The 21916-nt window shown below is 49.4% G+C and overlaps 1 long non-coding RNA gene across 1 annotated transcript in view; it reads right to left on the bottom strand.

The window, feature by feature from the left end:
• Positions 1–21916, bottom strand: part of LOC144247072 (uncharacterized) — a 117348-nt gene that overhangs the window by 34248 nt on the left and 61184 nt on the right. Inside the window, exon 2 of the long non-coding RNA XR_013340769.1 lies at positions 17108–17224. This is a non-coding gene — a long non-coding RNA (uncharacterized LOC144247072). The remainder of the gene's footprint in view (positions 1–17107; positions 17225–21916) is intronic.

Raw genomic sequence — 21916 nt, 5'->3', positions numbered from 1 at the left:
ATCTTATTTCCCACTGCAGAGCTGGATTAACTGGGCTACTCAACAAGGGCAACAGTCAGAGCACAGCTCGGTACTCCTGCCTGGCTGGGACTTAGAAATCAAATGGTTTAGAAAGTACAAAACTGTATCTGAATTTTCATGCATTCAGAAAGATTGTAATGCTCATGTGCTGTCCTGGCTTTTATTGTCATGAAGCAATCTTGGCCGTTTCCTCCGGGCAGCGCGATGTGCCCCGGGCCCAAGCTGGGCTGAGCACAGCTCTGCAGTCCCCACGAGATTTTCCAGAGCAGCATTTCCCCATGAGATTTGTCAGCCATGAGATGCTTTGTGGGAATGTGCTGGCTGAAGCCTGTCTTGTGAGGAGCCCCAGCAGTTTTTTGACAGACAGCTCTGCAGCCTTGCACATTCCTGCAGTGTCTCAGCAGTTCCCACCCCACAGCAATGTCCTACTCCCTGTATGGACAACACACATCTTGGGTACCGATATTGAGAGAGTCCATCAATTTAGCTCATTATGAAGGGAAAGACAAACGCATCCAGAACTGATGAAATATACCAGATAATAAAATTTTTAGAAGTACTGTGTGCTCATTTTAATAGTTTATGAATTTGAAGTGGCTGATCTCTCCCTATTTTTAGTATCCTAAACCGTTCAGACAACAAGTGCTACACATATTTCCTTAACGCTGTTCTAACTTCAGCTCATTTCACAGTTTTATTTCATATTCTTGAACTATCGTATTTCAAAATTTACAGTCTTGCACCAAAGGTCACATATGGCCACGTCTAAGTCCTCTAAGATCTGTGATTCCGAAACGCTAAGCTGATGTTGGTTTAATTGATTCTGTGGAAGCAGCGACGCCTGTAACTCCTGAGAATTAGGGCTTTCCACAAACTGGCAAACTTTCAGTGGGTAAAATAAATATCCTCATATCCATGTGATAGAGGGTATATGCAGAGCACACAGTTATATCAACACACCTCTCTAATGATGCACTTTAGATTAAATAGTGTGTCTGAAAGAGCCAAAGGATCACTGTTTGTGGAGCACAAGCCCAAACAAACGCCAGTAACATGTTCCAGCCGTTCCCTTTCTTGGGTGCAGCTGCGCCGAAGTGAAGATTCCAGCAGGAGGCTTAAAGGAGCTGGGGTGACCCCTGCTGCACCTACGAGCACCCAAACAAGCCCATCTGCCAGCAAAGGGTTCCTGGGGTGTTCCAAGGCTCCCCCATCCCAGGCCATGCCCTTACATGACCTCACAGAGCACTGGACACACCTGCTATGGGATATCTCAGCCTGGCCTGTACCCTTCTCAGAGCAGATGTAATAAAACTAATTTATTGCCCCTTTCCCCCAACAGGATTATAGAAACATAAACAAAGAAATGCTGAGTTCTTCAAGGAAGGGCCCCCTTGAACTCACGGATGTGACTGGGAGATTTAAGACCGCTCTTCTCAAAGTAAGGCTCAGTACAACTTTCCTCATCCCATTTCTGCAGAGTTCTGGAGGAAGTACAGCAGTTTGGGTGTGAGGACTGTTTCCCTTTCAGACACCAAAGTTGCAGCTGCAGGACTGGAGTCCCCTGCCGGCATCCCCCACGCCAGTAGGAAGCTTGGGGGCTGCCAGGAGCGCGGGCTCGGAAAGCTCAGACCACGCTGCAGACGGATAGGAGATTACGGACAGGAACCTCAGCAAGTGCTGCGGAGCGGAGCAGCAGCAGCGGCTGATGCCAGCACGCAGGCGAGGGAGCCGTGGCCAGCCCCATGCACGGCTGGCCGTGCCGGACGGGGCCTGCTCCCGCGGCCCGGGGCCGCAGCCTGGCTGGGACGAGCAGGCCCCGGCCTGGCGGTGCCACCGCGCCGGGCCCGGCACGACGCTCCGGCTCCCTGCCCGCGACCACGGCTGCACAGCACCCAGAGCGCTGCCCTCCAGCAGCCTTCTCCGAGTTTTGCTGATAATAACATTACGGTTTTCCCTGCGCTGGCAGTCGGATGAGAGGAGCCTGCAGCCTTCGGAGGGATCGATCCGATCGATCCCAGAGGCTCCATGTCATTTCCAGGGGATTTGCTAAAGAAGCTACTTATGTCCCTTTTTCATTTTCACCAACTCATTACCAGCTGCTGCTGCTCCCTGCACTTCAGCAGCACCTGCAGGAAAGACTCCCAGCCCCGGTCCCGCTGCAGGGCCGCTCCCACGGCGAGCGCGGCACCGGAGCCGAGCGCCGAGGGCGGGTGACGCTCCAGGGTCGCTCCCGGCTCTCCCTCTGTGCAGGCACGCACAGACACTCTCCTTTCTCTTCTCCTTTTTTAAAGGGCAGCCCAGCAGCAGACTAAGCAACTGATCCCCCGGCTTAACTTTTAAATTAAGACCATTGTAAATTTGGGAACTTGAGAAGAGATGGAGAGGACACCCATAATCCTTTGCAAATGTCAAGTGGCTCTCGATATTGGTTACTTTTCAAAGGTAGCTAGGCTACAGCGTGCGCAGTAATGAAAAACCCTGCCAGGCCCACTCCATAGGGCTTCAGTCAATATACATAATATTATTGGGCTTTGAAAGGATTAAAGATTGTTTCTTTTGCCTCCTTCTAATATGGAGATCTATTGCACTTAAAACTCGGAGCGCGCCTTCTCCCGCGGGGAGGAGGCTGCAGCCCTGGGATGCTCCAGCGCCGCTCCCGTGCCCGTCACGGCACCTTGGCACCCACGGATTGATTCTCCCACTCCAACCAGCCATTCCTGCCGTGGGCATCTCATCGCTCTTCCACATGGAAGAGGAATCAACAGATTTTTAAAGTCAAAGTTAAACAACACTGAAAGTCTTCAGTTACCAACAGGGCCAGAGGGCAGACTTGAAAGGATCAAAACATCTGGAAGAATACCATTTTTCACTACATCCTACTCAAAAAAGTTCATAGATCTGTGTTTTGACTGCAAGAACTCAGTTCCTCACAAACACCCATTAAGTACAAGAAATCTGAACAATTAGCACTGATTTGAAGCTCCCAGGGCTCCTCGGAGCCGTCACGGCAGCTCTGGCAGAGGAGGATGAGGCCCCAAAGCAACCCAACTCCTGATCCAGGTCCCCTCATTGAGTCTGGGGCTTCTGAAGCACCATCTGCCAAAGGCACATACAAACCGTGATTTGAGGGGTCTCAGAGCACCTTATGGCTGCAATACCGCCAAACCCGTATTTCTTATCTTTTCACAACTGTATTTTCTTGTCCTGATGTTCAATTAACATTACTTCATTGAATTTGGGGAATATTTCTTCCCACCAACCTTATAAACACGACTATGGGAGGACTCCCTCAAACTCTCCTTTTATGAAGCCAAATGTGCAATGTTGGCAAGGCTCTGCTCTCAGTCATACTCAAGAGAAAGGCAGCACTTGAGATTCCTGAATAGGAGAGAGCAGGATTTAGCATCCTGGATGCCAGCAGGGCCCTGCAGTCCCTCAGCTCGCTCTGACTTGAGTGAAGCTCCTGTGATTCAATGGCAAAGAGCCATTGATCCCTCCCCACTGGATCTTTGTTGAAGTCACACTAATTCTGAAAAAAGCAGTTGAAAAATGTAGTTTTCCCTTACTATCCATATGATATCATGATCTTCAGCAGGTGAGCTGGAGACCAGAACCTGCAAAGTTCCCATTAAAGCACAAGACAGGAAATAGGAGAAGAGGAATTAAAGGAAATGCTATAACATTTTTAACACCATCTTAAAAACCTCAATCAGGAAGATTTTCAACTGAAACCCTAGTAAAAATGCTGCTGCAAGGCTCCAAACTTCCCTGCTTTAGGGCTGACTCAGCTTTGGTTGAATTCAAGAGAAATGGCATTGCCAGAGGATAAAGCCTTTGATTTCAGATTGATTTAGAAAAGAAAAATATTCCATATGAAACCAGCAATAAATAACAGGGAATGTTTACAGACTGGATGACACATTAGTTGGGTGCTGCAAATAGCTTTCCTGAGGTGAGGGGAGGGACTGCCCCTGAGCTCCAGCTGCACAGCCTGGCCAGCTGGTTTGACAGGCTTGTCAGGAGTCCCGAGCTGGCTGCCACTGGCCACGTCTTACAGTGACCATAGAACTCCATTTTAAGAAGGATTTTGGTAATCCTGTGTGTCACCAGAACTAATCTTACAAAAATGGGTAGGATTGCTTTATTATAATGTAAATTTCTTTTAGAAGTTCTAGATGAAAGAATTAGTTAGATATCAGGATCCAAATGAGTTCTTAATAATTTACATTAACTTTCCAGGCAACACGTACTTGAAATGGAATAACCAAAAGCTTCCAGTGTCTCTGGTTTGCCTGCTTCTTGTGGGGACAAGCACAGAGACAGTGATGATAGAACAGTTGAGCTGCTGATATCCTTTAGGAGATATTGAGAGATTCCAGAAACTCTAGTATCTTGTAAATATTTTTCAAATGTCACAAAAATTCCCCTCTGTCTTCAAAGGGTCTGTAAAAGTCTCCAGGGATCTGCAGGTGAGGAATCCCATGTGAATTGAGGGAGAAAGGAGAAAGAGCACCAAAAGAGCAGAAAAGGCCCCATCCAGAGGCTAGAAACACAGACATTACACCAAGATAATGGGGGAAAAGGGAATAAGAAGTGAAAAGGAATCTATGTAATGACCAGATGACCCTTGCTCAAATAAACTCTCTTTATAGGCATCACACTGTCACTTTCATCTTCTGTGATCACAGGAATCCCAGACTTGTGTGGTGCTTCTTGTCTGGTGAGGGAGAGAAGCGAGCCCCACCCCTGCACTGCCTGCAGGTGTTGTACCCACCTCTGCCAGCAAAAGGGTCTCCAACCTGTTTTTAAAGGCTCCAGCACAAATAGCCCTAGTCCATTAAAACAAGGGAATTAACAAAAAATAACATCAAAGGATTCTAGCCTGGCAGGGTGATGAATCAAGAGGTTAAATACCCAGCACTTGTTCAGGTGTCGCTTGGGGAATTCGGTTTTTCTTTTCATGGTAATTTTAAGTTGAATTTTTAGGCCAACAGTTGTATTTCTTGAGAAATCTATACCATTCTCCTAGCAGTTTCCTCAAAATAAATGATAGATCTTCACCAACTAAATTCCAATTTAAAAGATTTGTCAGTAAGAAAATCCCAATCTCAATAAAAGGTAAATGCAGCCAGAGCTCTCTGAGCCAGGCTGATGGCAATAAAGGAGCAGGGAGTTTCTATTAGCTCAAATAAGTTAACAGATTCCAGGTAATCCTTCCTATTACCACCAAACACCTGCATACAGATGCCACATCGTAAGTGAGGATGGATTTTTAATTCCTGGGCACAGCTCATGCTGGGAAGGCAATGGAGGAGGGAGGGATGGGGCAAGACCTTTGCTGAGAAGAGGCTTCCCACTGTAAAAGTCCACGGGATGCTGTAGAATGGTAAAGTCATTCATCACATGTATTTAAAGTTGAATTTGCTGATATTTTATGGTATTGGATTTTATTTCTATTAACATTTTATGCTGAAATTACAGAATGATTCGTGAGTACTGAATTTTTGATTGCTTTTATACTTGCTGGGACACTATTAACGTTGATTTACGTTAATAGCACTGTAAGAAGATATTAACAATGAAATTTCCAAAAGCACTTAGCATCCCATAATTGGAGTTAAATGACAAAAAAAATGAGGGGATAATAAAGTAGAGAGAGAGACAGAATTTTTGACAATGCTCCCTCTAAACTGTATTTTTCAGGAAGAATTGGAGCAGGACAATTTTATAAAGGAATAAAGTCACCCATGAGAAGAGAACACTCGTGCTGACTGAGAACTGGGGTGAAAGGAGCTGCAGGTGCAGCAGGACTCGCAGGAGGGATCCCGGGAGTCCCGCTGCACACGGCAGGGCTGGCGGCTCCCAGCTGGATCCAGGCCAGGCAGCAGCAGGAGAAGCTCCACGGGGCAGAAACGAGCCAGGCTTCGTCTGCTGAGGTTGAGGACGAGCTGCCCCACGGCAAGGGCCGGAATGGGACCCGGTGACGGTGCTGCGGGATCGGCCAGCATCCCGGAGGTGGCTGCACACCCCTCCACGACTTCCTCTGAGCCCGGATCTGCTACACCAAACTCCATTTAACTCTTTAAAGCAGAATTTCACCAAATTCTACTTTGACAGCAATTGGATACTGTTTTGAAAATTCTCTTTCCATTAAAAAAGCATCAAAGTGCTTTTTTGTTAAAAAGTGCTCCACTGATCTCATCACCAGAAGTAAAACAGCTCTGTCAGGGAACGCACAGGGCAATGTGACAAATTGTATGAAAACTTAGGGAAAAAAGTAAACTTGAAACAAAAATCTTTAACCAGACAACACAAAGAAACAAAACACCTTGATTGGCTTTGAGTAGCTCTGGGAAAAAATGCCAAGAATGTTTGTAGGGAGGTGTTTTATCAGTTTTGTTTAAATGACATTTTTGTGGGGGTCAGAAGGGAAATTTGACAAAACACTTTCAAGCAGTTTTAATTGAGAAAATAACTAAAAAAATACTATGTTGCAAGAAGATTGTTTTGTCATTTCACTCAGACCAGGAGGGAAGCTCATGTCAGACTATTGTTAAAAACAAATAATTTCAGTGGCATTTTTTGGCCCACTAGAATTTGGAAGAAAGTCATTGTAGAAGTCAAACTACAGAGTAGTGAATGAAAACTCCTGGCTGTACTCAGGAAAACAAATGTGTAGCAACAACAAGTCTCACCAAAGCAATGACACATCAGATGTGGGATGCAAAATGAGCAAAGCAAAGGAAATCTTTGACACGACCAAACCCCCAGCTCTGTCTGAGATCCACAGACTTGACTGATCTCAGGGAACACACTGGGACCTCATAGCCTGGTGACCCCATCCCCAAAATCAGACAGAAAGCTGCTGTTACAGATGTTAAAATATAACTATACTATAATGAAAATATAAATATAAATATAAATATAAATATAAATATAAATATAAATATAAATATAAATATAAATATAAATATAAGAGCAGCCTAGTCTAGTGGCAGGGTTTGGAACTGGATGAACTTTTAAGATCCCTTCCAAGCCAGACCATTCTGGGGTTGTATGATAAATACTGATGTGCAAACCTCAGCTGAGCAGGGATCTGTGAGATGGGTAAGTGGCTCATGACCTGTCTCTTCCCACATCAACCCACCTCAAGTCTGGAGTTGTCCAGCAGTAGGTTGTGGCAGAGATCAGCTGGGGAATGAATTCTTTTGTGTGACCACAAACAATGATCGTGCTGGCCAGGAAATGCAGGATTTGTTATTATACAAAAGCAAAAAGATTTCTTTTGAAAGATCAGCCAATATTTCCCTTCGATGGGAGAATGACAGTTCCACAGGCATGGCTGTATTTTGGACACTGTAAAAAACAAACAAACAAACCCCAACCCAACCCCTTTTATCAGCAGGAACCACATTTGCTTACAAAGAAGATCTGTCAGCAGTCCAGAGTAAATAGATCAAATGGAGCTGACATGCTACTAAATTTAATATGCATCCTCGTGCCTTTAAAATTCCCATCCTACCCACACATTTCAAAGGTAAGTTTGTAGATTTCTTAAGTAATTATATTTCAATAACAGGCGAGAGAGAAATGCTTGGAAACTTAACAAAACCACAGACTGGTACATAAATTAAAAACTGATTGATGAATGGAGAACTTCGATGAATTGTTAAATCGGCACATGATGTAAGCAGGTCCAAGGCTGCTGTAGGGCCCAGCTCAGCAGACTGTGACACACGTGCACCCAAGGGAGCAGCCACGCGCACGCAGCCCGGGGTAAGCGCTCCCTGGGTACCCAAAGGCAGTCAGGTGCTGGGCGGCACCAGCGTGGAGGAGAAACAGCTGCAGAGCCAGGTGCTGGCACGCACGCGTGTGAGGACGCAGCCGTCCCCAGCCCCGTCACCCTCCCGGTGCTCTGCCACAACCCGGATCCAACCCGCTCCCCTGCTGCAGCAAATCCCACCTCTGTGCGGCTGGCACCTCAGCCAGAGGGCCCGGGGAGCAGGGCTGACACGAGGGGCCAGGAAATGGCTACTTCAGGAGCTGAAGGATCACAGAAAAGCAGATTGTACGAAGAGGAGAGAGAGGGTGGCCATGCCCCTGAGAGCAACACTGATCCCCGCAATGCCAAATCCTCCCAAGGGCCAGCTCCGCACTCGCCTCTCCAAGCTGCGCCACCAGCCAGCGCCTGCAACATCTCAAGTGGGAAAATGTAATTTTATTAAGGCTCTTGGAGCTTCACTCTCAGCATCTGCACTGCAGCAGAGCATACAAAGGGAGGTTATGAAGAATTTCTCATTATGGCCACAGGCGCAGACTCATAACATCCCCCGGCCAACCTCAGTTAATAAAGCTCCTGCTCGGCCCACCTGCCCCCAGCCCGTCGCCCACAGGTGCCCCCGCCCTGGGCCACCCTGCGCATGGCTCCCTCAGCCCTCACGGACAGGAAGCTCCTGCTTTGTCTCCCCTAACTCTTGTTGCATGGGCACCTTCATTTGCAAACCTGCTCTTGGAGGCCCAGAGCAGTAATTAATCCATGTCACAGGAAAGATGTAGTGTCGGGAGAATTTATGACTGGCTCTGAGCTGCCGTGATGAGCAGGGGCACCTCAGCCCCTTGTGATATAAATGCCTCTGCTAATTGGATTGCAGGAGCTAATCAGGAGCTGGAGAGAGAATGAAGGCGCTCAGCCTCCTCGCTGCTGGCGTGGGCTGATAAATCTGGCAGCCACGGGAATTGCATCTGCGGGAATTGCATCCTGGCCCGAGATGGCTATCACAGGGTACCCAGGGCCACTGCACGCCCACGGGGCTCTGCTCACATCCACAGGACGATGCACGCCCACGGGGCTGTGCACACCCCCGGGGCTGTGCTCACACCCACGAGGCTGTGCACACCCACAGGGCCATGCTCACACCCACAGCGCCGTGCTCACACCCACGGGGCTGTGCTCACACCCACGGGCTGTGCTCACACCCACAGGGCCATGCTCACACCCACAGTGCCGTGCTCACACCCACGGGCTGTGCTCACACCCACAGCGCCGTGCTCACACCCCCGGGGCTGTGCTCACACCCACGGGCTGTGCTCACACCCACAGGGCCATGCTCACACCCACGGGCTGTGCTCACACCCACAGGGCCATGCTCACACCCACAGCGCCGTGCTCACACCCACGGGGCTGTGCTCACACCCACGGGCTGTGCTCACACCCACGGGCTGTGCTCACACCCACAGGGCCATGCTCACACCCACAGGGCTGTGCTCACACCCACGGGCTGTGCTCACACCCACAGCGCCGTGCTCACACCCACGGGCTGTGCTCACACCCACGGGCTGTGCTCACACCCACAGGGCCATGCTCACACCCACAGCGCCGTGCTCACACCCCCGGGGCTGTGCTCACACCCACGGGCTGTGCAGGGGGGCCCGGGGCACAGGGAGGAGCGGGCTGCACTGCCCAGGAGCTGTCCAAGAACACCCTGCTGGCTGCTCTGGCCAGCAGCACCTCGGGCAGCCCTGGGCCGGGCACGGCCGCCCGGTCTGGCCGGTGTTGCAGACGCCCCACGGACCCCTCAGCAGCCCTCGGGATCGCCATTGGATCTCCATAATACTTGAGGCTGACCTCAAGTATTAGAAAGGAGCTGAATACTGAATGATCCCAATGCTGTGTCTGTTGACACCTTCGGTATGTGTCTTTCCCCAGAAAGACGGCGAACCAGAGATGAGGTGGAAGAGACACAAGAAGGGCACTCCTGCAGTAGGAGTGAGGTTGACCATGCCAGGAGTAAACTGGGTGAATGTCCCTAGCTACACATGTGTTCCACACACCCCACAGGCGGTCAGATGATGGGTGGGCAGGCGGGAGGTGGCTCCTGCGCACAGGCTCAGGATGCTCTCACGATGGTCTGACTCCGGCCTTCAGAGAATCTTAAATCACCATGATCATCCCCAGCTCCTGACCAGGGCAGACCTGTCCACAGGGAGATGGGAAGAGTCCTGGATGAAGAGCTCTAACCTGGCTCTCCATCCACACAAACCAAACACACACAGGTCCGCACTAGAGAACAGGGTTTTTTTGCAATCCAAGGCTCTTCTACATTCAAACAGCTTTTCTGTCTTCTCCGTGTCCTTCTTATTGCCCTTTATTTTCATCTCTGGCTCCCTTTCTTACAAATACATGGATTAGAAAGTAAATCCTGAAAATGATGACTAAACCCAGCCATCTCTCCATACGGAAACACTTTCCCACCTTCTTAAACCTTTTTGGAGGCACGAGGGAAAATAACCCTTGTATTTATGCAAATTTCAAAGTGGCGTGTGATGATGGAAACAAAACAGTGCTGGAGCGCAGCCAAGGCATGGCACCGACGGGGCCTCTCAGCTGCTCGCCTCCCGATTCTTCGGGGGAAGCAGCTGTAGAGAAATGAAAATACAGAAGCCCCCGCACACACCCGCCACCGCCCGCGCGCATTCCAGCACCCGTCACCTCGGAGGCGGCAGGATGCGGGCTCTGGCCAGGCGCTGCCTGCAGCCTGGAGCACCCTGTCGTCCCCCACAAGCCTCCCTGTCCCGCTGTTCCCGATTCCCCTTTCAGGAATTTACAAACATTTTCCGCAGATCAATATCTGTATTGATTATTCATTGTGAGCGAGTCGTGTGTCTTTGGTGATCCAACCTGGCAGAGTGAGCAGCCAAAGGCTGCAGCAGATACAGGGGGGGAAAAAAGGAGAAAAAAGCCCTACAGAAGGCGAGAGAGACCCAGATCTGGCTGGGTTTGCTGCTGCCAGCAATGGAGATGGATGGAGAGGAAGGAAGAAAATGGGAATGGCATGAAAAGGAATGAAGAGATGAGAGAGGCGAGGAGAAAAAGCGAGAGCAGGAAAAACAAAGTCACCGCTGGAGAACTGGTGCCGGGGCATGCCGGCAGCCTGGAGAGATTCCAACCTTGTCCTCGCCCTTCTGCACAGAGATGCGATGGACTTACTGCTTCGGGAGCGAAAAGTGACTCACGGTTTTGGTATCTGCTACGTAAGAGCTTTGGGGGGATTCCTTGGCTGGCTGACAGAAAGGGAAGAAAGCAGCAGCAGTGAGGTAAAGCGCGATCCCTTCCTCCTGCCTTCCTGGGAATACGCGTCGCCCGGGCTGGCTGGAGCAGCTCGCTGCTCGCTTATGATATGCAAAAGGAGAATAATTAAAAGCGCCAGCATCACTTGCAAAGTGAGTAAACACAAAGCCTTTCAAAACATGCTCTTCAGCTAATGAGAAGCTGTAATTTCTTATACTTAAAGGCAAAAAAGACCCTGATGAGGCTCGGCGGAGTGTGCGCGCGCGCCTGCGTGTGTGTGCATGTGTTTGTAGATATGAGAGAATCAGTTAATTGTTGATGATGTTTAGAAAAGGGATTATGAGAAAAGACACTGAAATGATGACAGGGAACATCTTGGATCAGAGCCAGAGAAATAAAATAATCAAGGACAATCAAGCCTGCAGCTCCGGAGAAAGCGCCGACTGTTCTGCCAGGGACTTGGAAGGAATTTCCCCGCGCTGCCGAGCTGCAGCTGGAATACGTGCTTGGCACCAGGAGAGAGAACTGCAAGGAGCAGTTTGCTTGGAGCATGAGACCACAGAAGAGAGAACTATGGAGCTCTGCTATAATTCAGAGGGTAAACAGCTTTGTCTGCTTATGTGTCAGGTGGAGACTTGATTTTGTCCACATCTGACCTGCCCTGAAAACGCCAACTTCTGAAATCCCCTGGCTGAAGCCGGAGCTGAGGATTCTCCAGACGCCTCTCCAGAACTACTGTGACGTTATGAAAACAAAGGAAAGGGAGCTAGAGGAATTAAGTTCTCCTGTGGCTGCAGGACCTGATGGACCTGACCATGGAAACTGTCTCTGGAATCGACTCCTTCCTTAATCCTGGAAATCAGAACCCCTTGCTCCAGCTGGGGATTGCAGCTCACAAGCACACAGGAAAGGTGGCGGTCATCGGGAATACCAGGAGCAAGCTTTCCTTCCAACCTGGGCATCTACCTGCTGTCCCAAACGGATGGATTTTAATAAATGTTGGCTTTCTCTTGGGCTGAGGTTGGGTGGGCAGAGAGAATAAAGGGAAATTTAAACCATCCTGTGACTGCTGTGTTGTCAGTGAGCTACAGCAGTGCCGTCCCTTTGTTTTGGATGCTCAACTCCGTCTGACTTCATTGTTGCTGGATTTTGGCACGTTACACTCTGGGCTTCTCCAGCAGCAGAAACACATGGTCTATTAAAGTGGGAATCTTTGGGGACGCGGAGGCAGAGGAAGGAGCCAATCATACGTGGCTTTTGCACATTGCCTGTTTTCCAGCTTTGCGGAAAGCTTTCCGGATGGTGCGGACGGCAGGTACGCGTGTGCCCAGCAGGGCGGAGGGCAGCGGGGCGCGGAGGGGCCGGGGCGCTGGCGGAGCCGGGATGTGCCACGGCCGCGGGGCTGCCAGGCTGACTCCCCTGCCTTCCCTGCCTTCCCTTCCTTCCCTTCCCCGCGGCCGGCTGCCGAGCTGCTCAGACCTGAGCGGAATGTTAAACGCCGCCGGCAGATTAGCATAGCGAGCAGCGCTGCCCGGGCGGCGGCAGCCCGGCAGCCGCGGCCACGCGGGGCACAGCCTGTCACAGCGCAGCCCGCTCCTTTGTCACAGCCTTTTCATCTCTGGTTTGCCTTTTGTTTCCCAATCGGACCCTAGAAATTCATTAACAGCAATGAAAGACGGGGATGCAAAAACCCATAATGAAAACAAATGATCTATTTAAACGCTGCTGGGGCTGAAAGGAGGGGGTTCGTGGCGCCGGGAGTAGAGGAGAAGGAAATCCTGCCACCTGGAAAATGCCTGGACATGCGTGTCCTTCCCCGTGCCAAGGCTCCAAGGAAACAGCTACTACAAAGCCGGTGGTGTGTGTAAAGATGTTGTAGCATTGTCTTTATAGAGCCTCAAACAAATACCAGCGACTGGTCAGAAGGAGAGGTCGGTGCTCATTGTCCCTGCTCCGGCTGCCGGTAATGCCGGAATTCCCCTCTGGTACTCGATGGGCTTTAATTGGAAACAACTTGCAGTGCCCGTGAAGATTTAAAATCACTTGACTTTTAAAATCACTCGAGTTGGCTCACACGGGTCCTCTGCCCTGGCCCAGCAGTGTCCTCCAGCAGCAGCCCTGACGGGAAGGTGTGGTGGCCACAGGGGACAGCACGGACCGGGCTCCGCCACGGTCCTGGACCTGGCCCCAGGATGCTGGACCTGACACCGGGGCTCTTCAGGTGTCCTCCTCTCCTGTGTTATTTCTTAAACAGATTATTTCACAAATGATACCGTCCCTTAAAGTGTCACATGGTTGTGAGAATAAAAAGATTTAATCCAAGCATGGCCTTTTTATCAGAATTGACCAAATAAGAGAAAAACTGAAATAATCTATGTTGTATGATTTCTATTTGTAAATGATGTGTGTGGGTTTTAAATATCACAGAGGCACAACTTATGTATTTCTCAACAGGATTTTTAGGCAAATCTGAATGTCCTCTGCCCCCAGAGCTCCATGCCCAGGCTGAGTGTGCTCATCTGTGGGGTCACACGCACAGCCAGGGACACCCTTCCCTGCCCCTGACATGGCATCCCCAAAAATGTGTCACTGGCACAGCTCTCTGAGCTCCAAAAGTCTGTAATTTGTACCTCTGGGAAGCAAAAATGTAATCAGGGAAAAGGGAAATGGGCTGCAGCTCCTTTGTCACTCTGTACCCAGCTCTTACACTGGCTGGGTCCATGGGCAAAGGCTCCAGGGTCTGTGTCCAGTGAGGTATCCCACAGCTTCCAGCTGACTTCATCAGCTAAGAATCACAGACAGACAGCAGAAAGATTTTATCTGTTGCAGGAATTGAAGAAGATCTCTCAACACCTGCCACACGTCCACATTTTTCAGCAAGGAAAACAACAACAAACTCTTGTCAGAGGAAACCTCTCCAATTTGTATCTGGTAAAGACATGCTGTATAATCTTACTCTAATGGACTTCAATCTATCTCCACAATTAGATAAACAAATCAAATCCCTTAAGAACCTTCAAAATTTATCCTAAAACTTCCACCAGTCCTTATCATTAAAGCTTTAATTGTAAAGGAGCAAATAATGGTGAAATCACAGAATTATAGAATGGTTTGGGTTGGAAGTGACCTCAAAGCTCATCCAGTGCCACCCCATGTCCTGTGGGCAGGGACACCTCCCACTGTCCCAGGTGCTCCCAGCCCTGTCCAGCCTGTCCTTGGGCACTGCCAGGGATCCAGGGGCAGCCACGGCTGCTCTGGGCACCTGTGCCAGGGCCAAATGTTTGAGATGTGCTCAGGTTCCTGCTGACAGTGGCTGGACTGTAGAAGTGGTGTCAATGGGATTTGGAGCTGCTGAAATAAAACCACATTTTCACGGCAGCTTCTGAAAGAGCCTTGTGCTAGTTAAAAATTATTTTGGAAAATTACATGAGAACTGTCTCTCATATGCCAGCATATCACTCAGGTGATGAGCTGCAAACACATTTTTCTTGGTATTGAAATAAAATAGAGGAAAGTTACTAAAAATATGTTACATTCTTATACCAGAAGATCAAGATGTGCATTAAAAGACAGTAACAAATACCCTCTTGCACCCTGAAATACAGCCTTGGTCCCATATTCTTCCCTTCCTCTGCACTTATGGAAGAGCAATTAGCCCCTAAACAAGTAATTAAAATAATACCCCATAATTACATCTATGAAACTATCACAGAGTATGAACAAGGGCCTTTTCCTCACCAGGTTGAAATCAAAGCCTTCAGGTTAATGACCAAAAACCATTCTGACTACCATGGAGAAGAAAGTTCCTTTTTACAGGGGAAGTGAACAGAGTGTGTTCTACTGGCACAGAACCAAAATTGCTGATTTTTCTCCCTCAGCTGGTTAAGGCCTGGGGTCTCTTCTGAAAGCACATAAGCCTCAGAATATCCTGCCCTTTGGCAAGATAAAATTGTACCTACTTGTACCAGCTGTACAGATTTAAAAGTTACAATTCTGCTAAACAAAAGGCAGTTTTCCCATGGACATTAGAAGAGTAATTCTCCTCTGGAGGCTTTCTCCTTGTCTTCTTTCTACTTGTGTGAGGTCCTTCCACACTCACCTCATTGCTTTTCATCACCTGTGTATGTCCCTTCAACACAATTTAACCTGCAGTTTTAATTAACTGAGGTGCTCAAACCAATCACTCCAAAGCTCTCCGAGGCACTCACCACTCATCTCTTCTGTGTTACTCCTGTACCAGGTTTTCTTTGGAGTTTGTGTCACCTTCTCACAGCCCCATAGCCCCGCTCAATCTGATGAAGCTCTGAGGGTGGGCAGGAATCCATCCCACAGCACAATCCCACTTTTTCCTACCACTGTCATTAATGGAAACAGCACACAGATTGGTCCCAAAATGGAGTTTTTTTGCAGGCACTACACATTTTAAAAGAAAACTTGCAATCTTCAATACAATAAAATCAGTGAGGACATCACAGTGTGAGAAAGTCACAACTGGCCAAAAGTGTTATCTCTCCAAAATCTTTCCAACTGTCCCCATGCAACCCCCTCCACTTGCTCCTGTCCCTCCTTCTCAGAGCTTTTCTGTCCTTTCTGTGCTCCATCCATTGTTCCCCCCCTCATCCTCTTATCAAAATCAAGAACACTGACCCCAGGGAAGGTGGGATTTCAGCACTGCCATTCCTCCACAAAATCTCTGGATTCAGTTTATAACACCTGAAGAACATTACTCATCCCCTCAAAGAACACCAAGTCCTGGAACATTTCCTAACTAAATTGAAAAAGTAGACTCTTTCCTCAGGATCCTCTGAGATATCGAGAGCACAAAGCAAATGAGAGTTTGCCTGTCACACAATTCGCCCAGGTTTCTGTTACATTTATAAGTCTGATGATTCTCAAGAACTTGAAGTGTGAACTTGTGTTGTAAACAAAATACTTCAGATAAAAATGTAGGAAGAGGAAAGAAGTCTTTAAAGGATAAAACCCCACCAAGAAATAAATACACGGAAAAAATCCAACTCCAATTTTTGCATTTCTCAGTTTTCCATAAAGATAGAGAACTCTGATGAGTATTTTTTGAAATCTGCCATTAATGTTTCCATTGCTACCAGTATCAAGGTTAGTTTGGCAATACCAAGTATTCCAGGGATTATGAATGACCTTATAATGACTAAGTATATACAATGTATTAAAAACAGGTACTTTCACAGTAACTCACTGAAGTCTATTTACACACAAAATAATTTTTAATGAAATTACTACACTTGGACCACAGGTATTTTTCCAGTGCCAAATCTCATGGTGGAGATACTGGTAGGAAAGAAAGGAGTATTTGTCCTATGTTCAGAAAGGTGTGTTTCCTGTCAGCACATCATTTACCATCTATTTGAGAAACTCATATTTATGAATTGTAACAGACCATCCAAATATTATTTACTTTCACCAATTCACATGGAAAATGAACCAGATCAGGAGTCTCACCCTTTCCTCATCCTTCCTTATGGCTGTTTGATTAGGACAGACGTTCAAGGGACAGTATCCTGCTAAGAAGATTAAGTCAAGGGCACTAATCACTTGGCCTGTTCTTTAATGACAGAAACTAACATTTAAGGACCACATAAATAAACAACAGAGCCCTGATGATTCTTCACCAGCCCAGACAGAGCTGCAGCCTGGCAAGGCTTTGTAGACATGTATGAAAAATACAATCTATTGGTGGCCTTGTTCAAAAAACACATTTTCACTGAAAGTAAGAGCAGCCAACACTACTGGCCAGCGAGTGAGGTGCTCAGAAACATTTCAGGCAGGTGGCATTTAAAAAAAGCCACAGCACCATGAGGAGAAGGAGGAGAGAGCAAACCCTGCAGCTCAGGGAGCACAAACCCTCAACTCTGCCTGAGAACAGCTCTGTTACATGTAATCACATCTCTCCTAATCCAGGTGATTTACATTACACATCCCAGGAGGGCCACCAACACAAAAATCACTTCTACAAGGCTTATGAAAATTAGGTCTTCCTACCTCACTGTGGAAACGTGGAGATGTTGCAGGATCTGGTGCTGATGAGCAGAGCAGGGGAGATGGTTCCTATTCAGACCAGAAAAAGTCAGTACTTTTCAGTACTCTCCAGATCAAAGCCTGCCAATAAAAGAATGGGAAGAATATAATGTATTTTGAAAGATTTAGAATAATGCAGCAAAAGAAACAGAAGTTTGGGTACAGCATAGAGTTCATTGGTATTTTTTGTGTTCAGTACCAACTCAGCCAATATTCCCAGCTGTTCCATGTCCTCTGTCCCTGAGGGCTGACCTGTAGCACCCTTCTGACAGGTATACTTTGCCTCCTACTGCAAAGCTGCACCTCCCAGCCTTGGCTTCATAGGGAAAAGACTGTTAACTACCTGTAGGTGGCTTTGCCCACAGGAACCCCCATGCTGATCTGTGCCACAGACTGACTCGCATCAGCAAAGCCAGAAGCTCTGTGGCCTCTTCTGCTCTCACCAGTGCAGCCCAGTCTGGCTGCTCACATAGCCAGCAGGGGAGCAGAGACATCAGGAAGGAAAACAAGCAGTGAAGAGTCAGGGGAACAGCCTGATGGATGAGAGTGTTCTGCTTCCCAAGGAAAGCCCTCCTTTAGGGTGCCCAGCTTGGCACCTGGCGGGCAGCTGACCACGAGGTGTCACGCAACTGATGCCAGGAGGTTTTTGGGCCAGGAACTTTCCCGTTCCAGTGGTGGTTCTTGCTGCAGTCACACATCTGTGGCTGTCAGGAAACTATAACTAGAAATTACAGAACTCTCAGGAAATGCTGTTTGCTATTGCCCAGTTTGTTGCTGCTCTGTCTGTGCTCTGTGCCTGAAGCTGGGGCTGCCCCATGGTCCCTGGCAGTGCCCAAGGCCAGGCTGGATGGGGCTGGGAGCAGCCTGGGACAGTGGGAGGTGTCCCTGCCCTGGCAGGGGTGGGATGGGAACGTTCAGGCCCTTCCAACCCAAACCATCCTGGCATTCTATGAACACCGTGGGACACAAGCATGTGTGAGACACACCAGGGGAAAGGCCAAACCACCACACATTCAAAGCTTGGTTGAAACCAACGGAAAAAGGAAGTTATCTGAAATAAAAAAGGTACTTTCAGGAAAATGGAAGTTGTTTCCAAACAATAAAAATAGAAAAGGATATAAACCCAGCACACTTAAGTGCAAACCCACAATAAGGCAAGGCAAAACAGGGTCTGGAGAACAATCATCAGAGTTTGTAGAGCTAATAAAAGCTTCCCCAACACAAAAGCAGGAAGCCTGTCTGTCACCCAGAGCTGCTGATAGATGGGCAAGGAGTAAAGGGGGGAATTAAGAAAGATAAGGGCACAGCAGCAAAATTAAATTAATTCCTTGCACTGCCATTCACTGTGTAGGGGTCAGCAAGGTTCATATGCCAGAGCAACAAATCACCAGAGGCCGTCAGAGCTTCCTCAAGGAGCCCAAAGATGAAATTGCTGAACTTTCTTCCTTTGCATCTGAGGACTGGAAGGTGACAAATTTTTACAAAAGGCTTTAGGAGTGACCCTGGGAATGACAGACCACCAAGTCTGATTTCCAGAACAGGCAGAAGGGTAGAATACCTTGGGACTGATCAGAATTAGCAGCAATGAATAAACACACCTCGGGCAGAGCCTGGAAGACAAGAGCAGAGTCTGTATGCACAGATCCGTCATCTGATGAGGAACCAGCCCTGCTAATACAGGAGATTTGGGCTGATACAGTGGAATCTGATTTTCTAAAAGCTTTTCTAGAACATCGCTCACTAAAGGTTCTTAAAGAAACTAAACTGTCATGGAGTAAGAGGGATTAATCTTCCTGTGAATTCCCAATAAAAAGACAGGGAAAAAAGGGCACAAACACAACATTAGCAAGGGATGGAGCAGAAAGTCTGCACTGCTTCAGCTTAGTCATGAATAATTTGCAAGAGGAGAAAGCAAAGTGACACCCAGGTAATGAGGGTAACACACAGAGTTTTTCAGGAAAGTCAAGTTAAGAGAGAGGAGTTCCTGCCAAATCACCCAGAGTTCAGACTGGAGCCACAGTGCCAGTGCCCATCTGTGTCAGGGGCCATATAATGGGATCCATTCCTCGGACTTTGGCAGGTGCTCTGAGCCTGGATTCCCCCATCTCAGAGGTGGCACTGAGATGTGACAACCATCCTTTGGCTACTACCAGGCTAGTTCCTGGTGAATACCTGACTCCATCCTCTGACTGACTGATGAAAGAAGGAAAGCTTTGCCATGGCTGTGAGAAATCAAACACCCCCACCTCAGAGGATCATCCTCCAAATCCAACTGCAAACGGGATGAAACCCCTTTCATTGTTCTGGGATGGATGCAGGTGGGCAGGGGCTGCTGAAGCTGCTCTCGACCTGCCCAGGAATGTGCCTGCAAATGGCTCACTGTCCTGCTCCCGGTGTCACCCTGGGGGCACAGGCCATGTCCCCTGGGTGGGGCATGGATGGGTGGACAGAAATGGCTCTGAAGCTGTCACAAAAGGACTGATTTCTGGAATGGGTACTGTGCTGGAAGGAACTTGTCCCTGTGCCTGGTCCTGCCAGCTCCTCTCCTGGACTCCAGAATGACATGGGAATCCCTCCTGCCCAGCTGGAGCTGGCAGAGAGCTTTCCCAGCATGGCAGAGAGCTTTTCCAGCATGGCAGAGAGCTTTCCTAGCATTGCAGGGACCTTCCCCAGCATGGCAGAGAGCTTTCCTAGCATTGCAGGGACCTTCCCCAGCATGGCAGAGAGGTTTCCCAGCATGGCAGGGACCTTCCCCAGCATGGTAGAGAGGTTTCCCAGCATGGCAGGGAGCTTTCCCAGCATGGCACAGAAGTTTCCCAGCATGGCAGGGAGCTTTCTTGGCATGGCAGGGAGCTTTCCCAGCATGGCAGGGACCTTTCCCAGCATGGCACAGAGGTTTCCCAGCATTGCAGGGACCTTTCCCAGCATGGCACAGAGGTTTCCCAGCATGGCAGAGAGGTTTCCCAGCAGGGCACAGAGGTTTCCCAGCACGGCAGGGAGCTTTCCCAGCAGCAGCTGCCTTGAGTGTGCCGCAGCTGAGTTCCTGCACGGCAAAGAAAGAGCGTGTGACAAAGCCCACACGGAACGAAGCCCGAGTCCCCTCGCAGCACGCAGACAAGGGGTCCCGACGCCTGCCCAGGGCGGGCAGCACCTGCCCTGGCGGCCGGGGCTCGGGCGCTGCCTTTGTTCCACCACGTGCCCACATACTGAGGCCACTTGTTCCCGTCTGATCGCAATTAGCACCGTGCCAAATTCGAGAGGATGGGCATGTCACACCCTGCCAAGAATTACAGCCACTGCCAGCCGGGGCAGCCCGAGCTGTCATTAGGCCTTTGTTTCACAAGTGAGGGCTCACGGACTCTCCCTCTTTGTCAGAAATACCCGTGGAGGCGCTGGAGGAGGCAAAGCCGCGGGCCTGGCCTAAGGATGCCGCGTGTGAGTGAGCCGGGCGAGGGGCTCTGCCCCACTCCCTGCTCCCCCACAGAACCTCAGTGGGCAGCGACCCGCGGCCCAGCGCTGACACCCGGCGCTGCATCGCTGCTGCGGAGCTGCGCAACAGAGCGCAGCACGGCCTCGGCCCAGGCAGCGCAGCGTGGCAGCAGGGACAGGTCCTCCTGCCCTCCCTGCCCTCCCTGCCCTCCTGCCCTCCTGCCCTCCCTGCCATCCTGCCCTCCTGCCCTCCCTGCCCTCCCTGCCCTCCTGCCCTCCTGCCAGCATCGTGAATGCCAAGATGGGAGTGGAGACAGCCCCGGCCACCACTGCCCCATGTTCCCAAGTGCCACATTCACACATTTTTTAAATCCCTCCAGGGATGGGGACTCCACCGCTGCCCTGGGCAGCTGTGCCAGGGCTGGACAGCCCTTTCCAGGAAGGAATTTCTCCCAGTACCCAACCTTACACACACTCAGGAGTTTGGCTTCTGAAGGACACTCTGCTTTCCTGAAACCAGCCTGTCTGCAGTACCCAAGGCTGTTATAACCTGTACATAAAGGCTGTTGTAAAACCTCAGCAATTCCAGCTGATTCCAAGGAGGATGTCATGAATTACTGAATTTGTCAGGTTAGCAGCATGAGAGCAAACTGTTCAGACAGAACAATGCTTTACAAAATACAATTTAACTTATTTTCTTAATTGTGGGCTGATTCTGATTTATGCTAATTCATAACAGATTATGAACTCTATTATGTAATTGGAAAAATGACCATAAAACTTTCACAGTGCTGGAGAGGCTTTTGGTTATTTGGATTTTTACACTCCATTGCTTACAAGGGCTGGCACACACGTGGCTGGGCCTGTGTCCCCATGTCCCCCCAGCACAGACCCGCCATCGATTGCAGAGCACAGCCCTGCTCCACGCAGCAAATGAAGCCATTTATTGAGCACTGGGGTTGCTCTGTGAGGGACTGGGACAGGACACAGATCCTCCACGGAGAGGCTGAGGCACATCAGGATGTCACCAGGTGTTGTCCCAGCCCTGGAACTGTCCCAGGCCAGTCTGGACAGGACTTGAGCACCCTGGGATAGTGGAAGGTCCCTGCCCATGGCAGGGGGTGGGACAGGATGAGCTCTGAGGTCCCTTCCAGCCCCAACCACTCTGAGATTGTATGACAAGGAGCTGCTCTGGTTGCTGGGGCTGACTGGGGCCTCTCTGGGTCACGTCCTGCTCAGCCTCCTGGCTTGGGAAGAGGATGGATGGACCAACAGCCACTGAGGCCAGAGGGGAGCGCGACACCGCCAGAATCTGGGGGAGGAGATCCCCCAGCACAGCACTGC

This window comes from Lonchura striata, chromosome 13 (genome assembly GCF_046129695.1).
Source record: "Lonchura striata isolate bLonStr1 chromosome 13, bLonStr1.mat, whole genome shotgun sequence".
Classification (NCBI taxonomy): Eukaryota; Metazoa; Chordata; class Aves; order Passeriformes; family Estrildidae; genus Lonchura; species Lonchura striata.
Note: the sequence above shows the minus strand (reverse complement) of the source record. Positions and strands in the feature narration are given on the sequence as shown.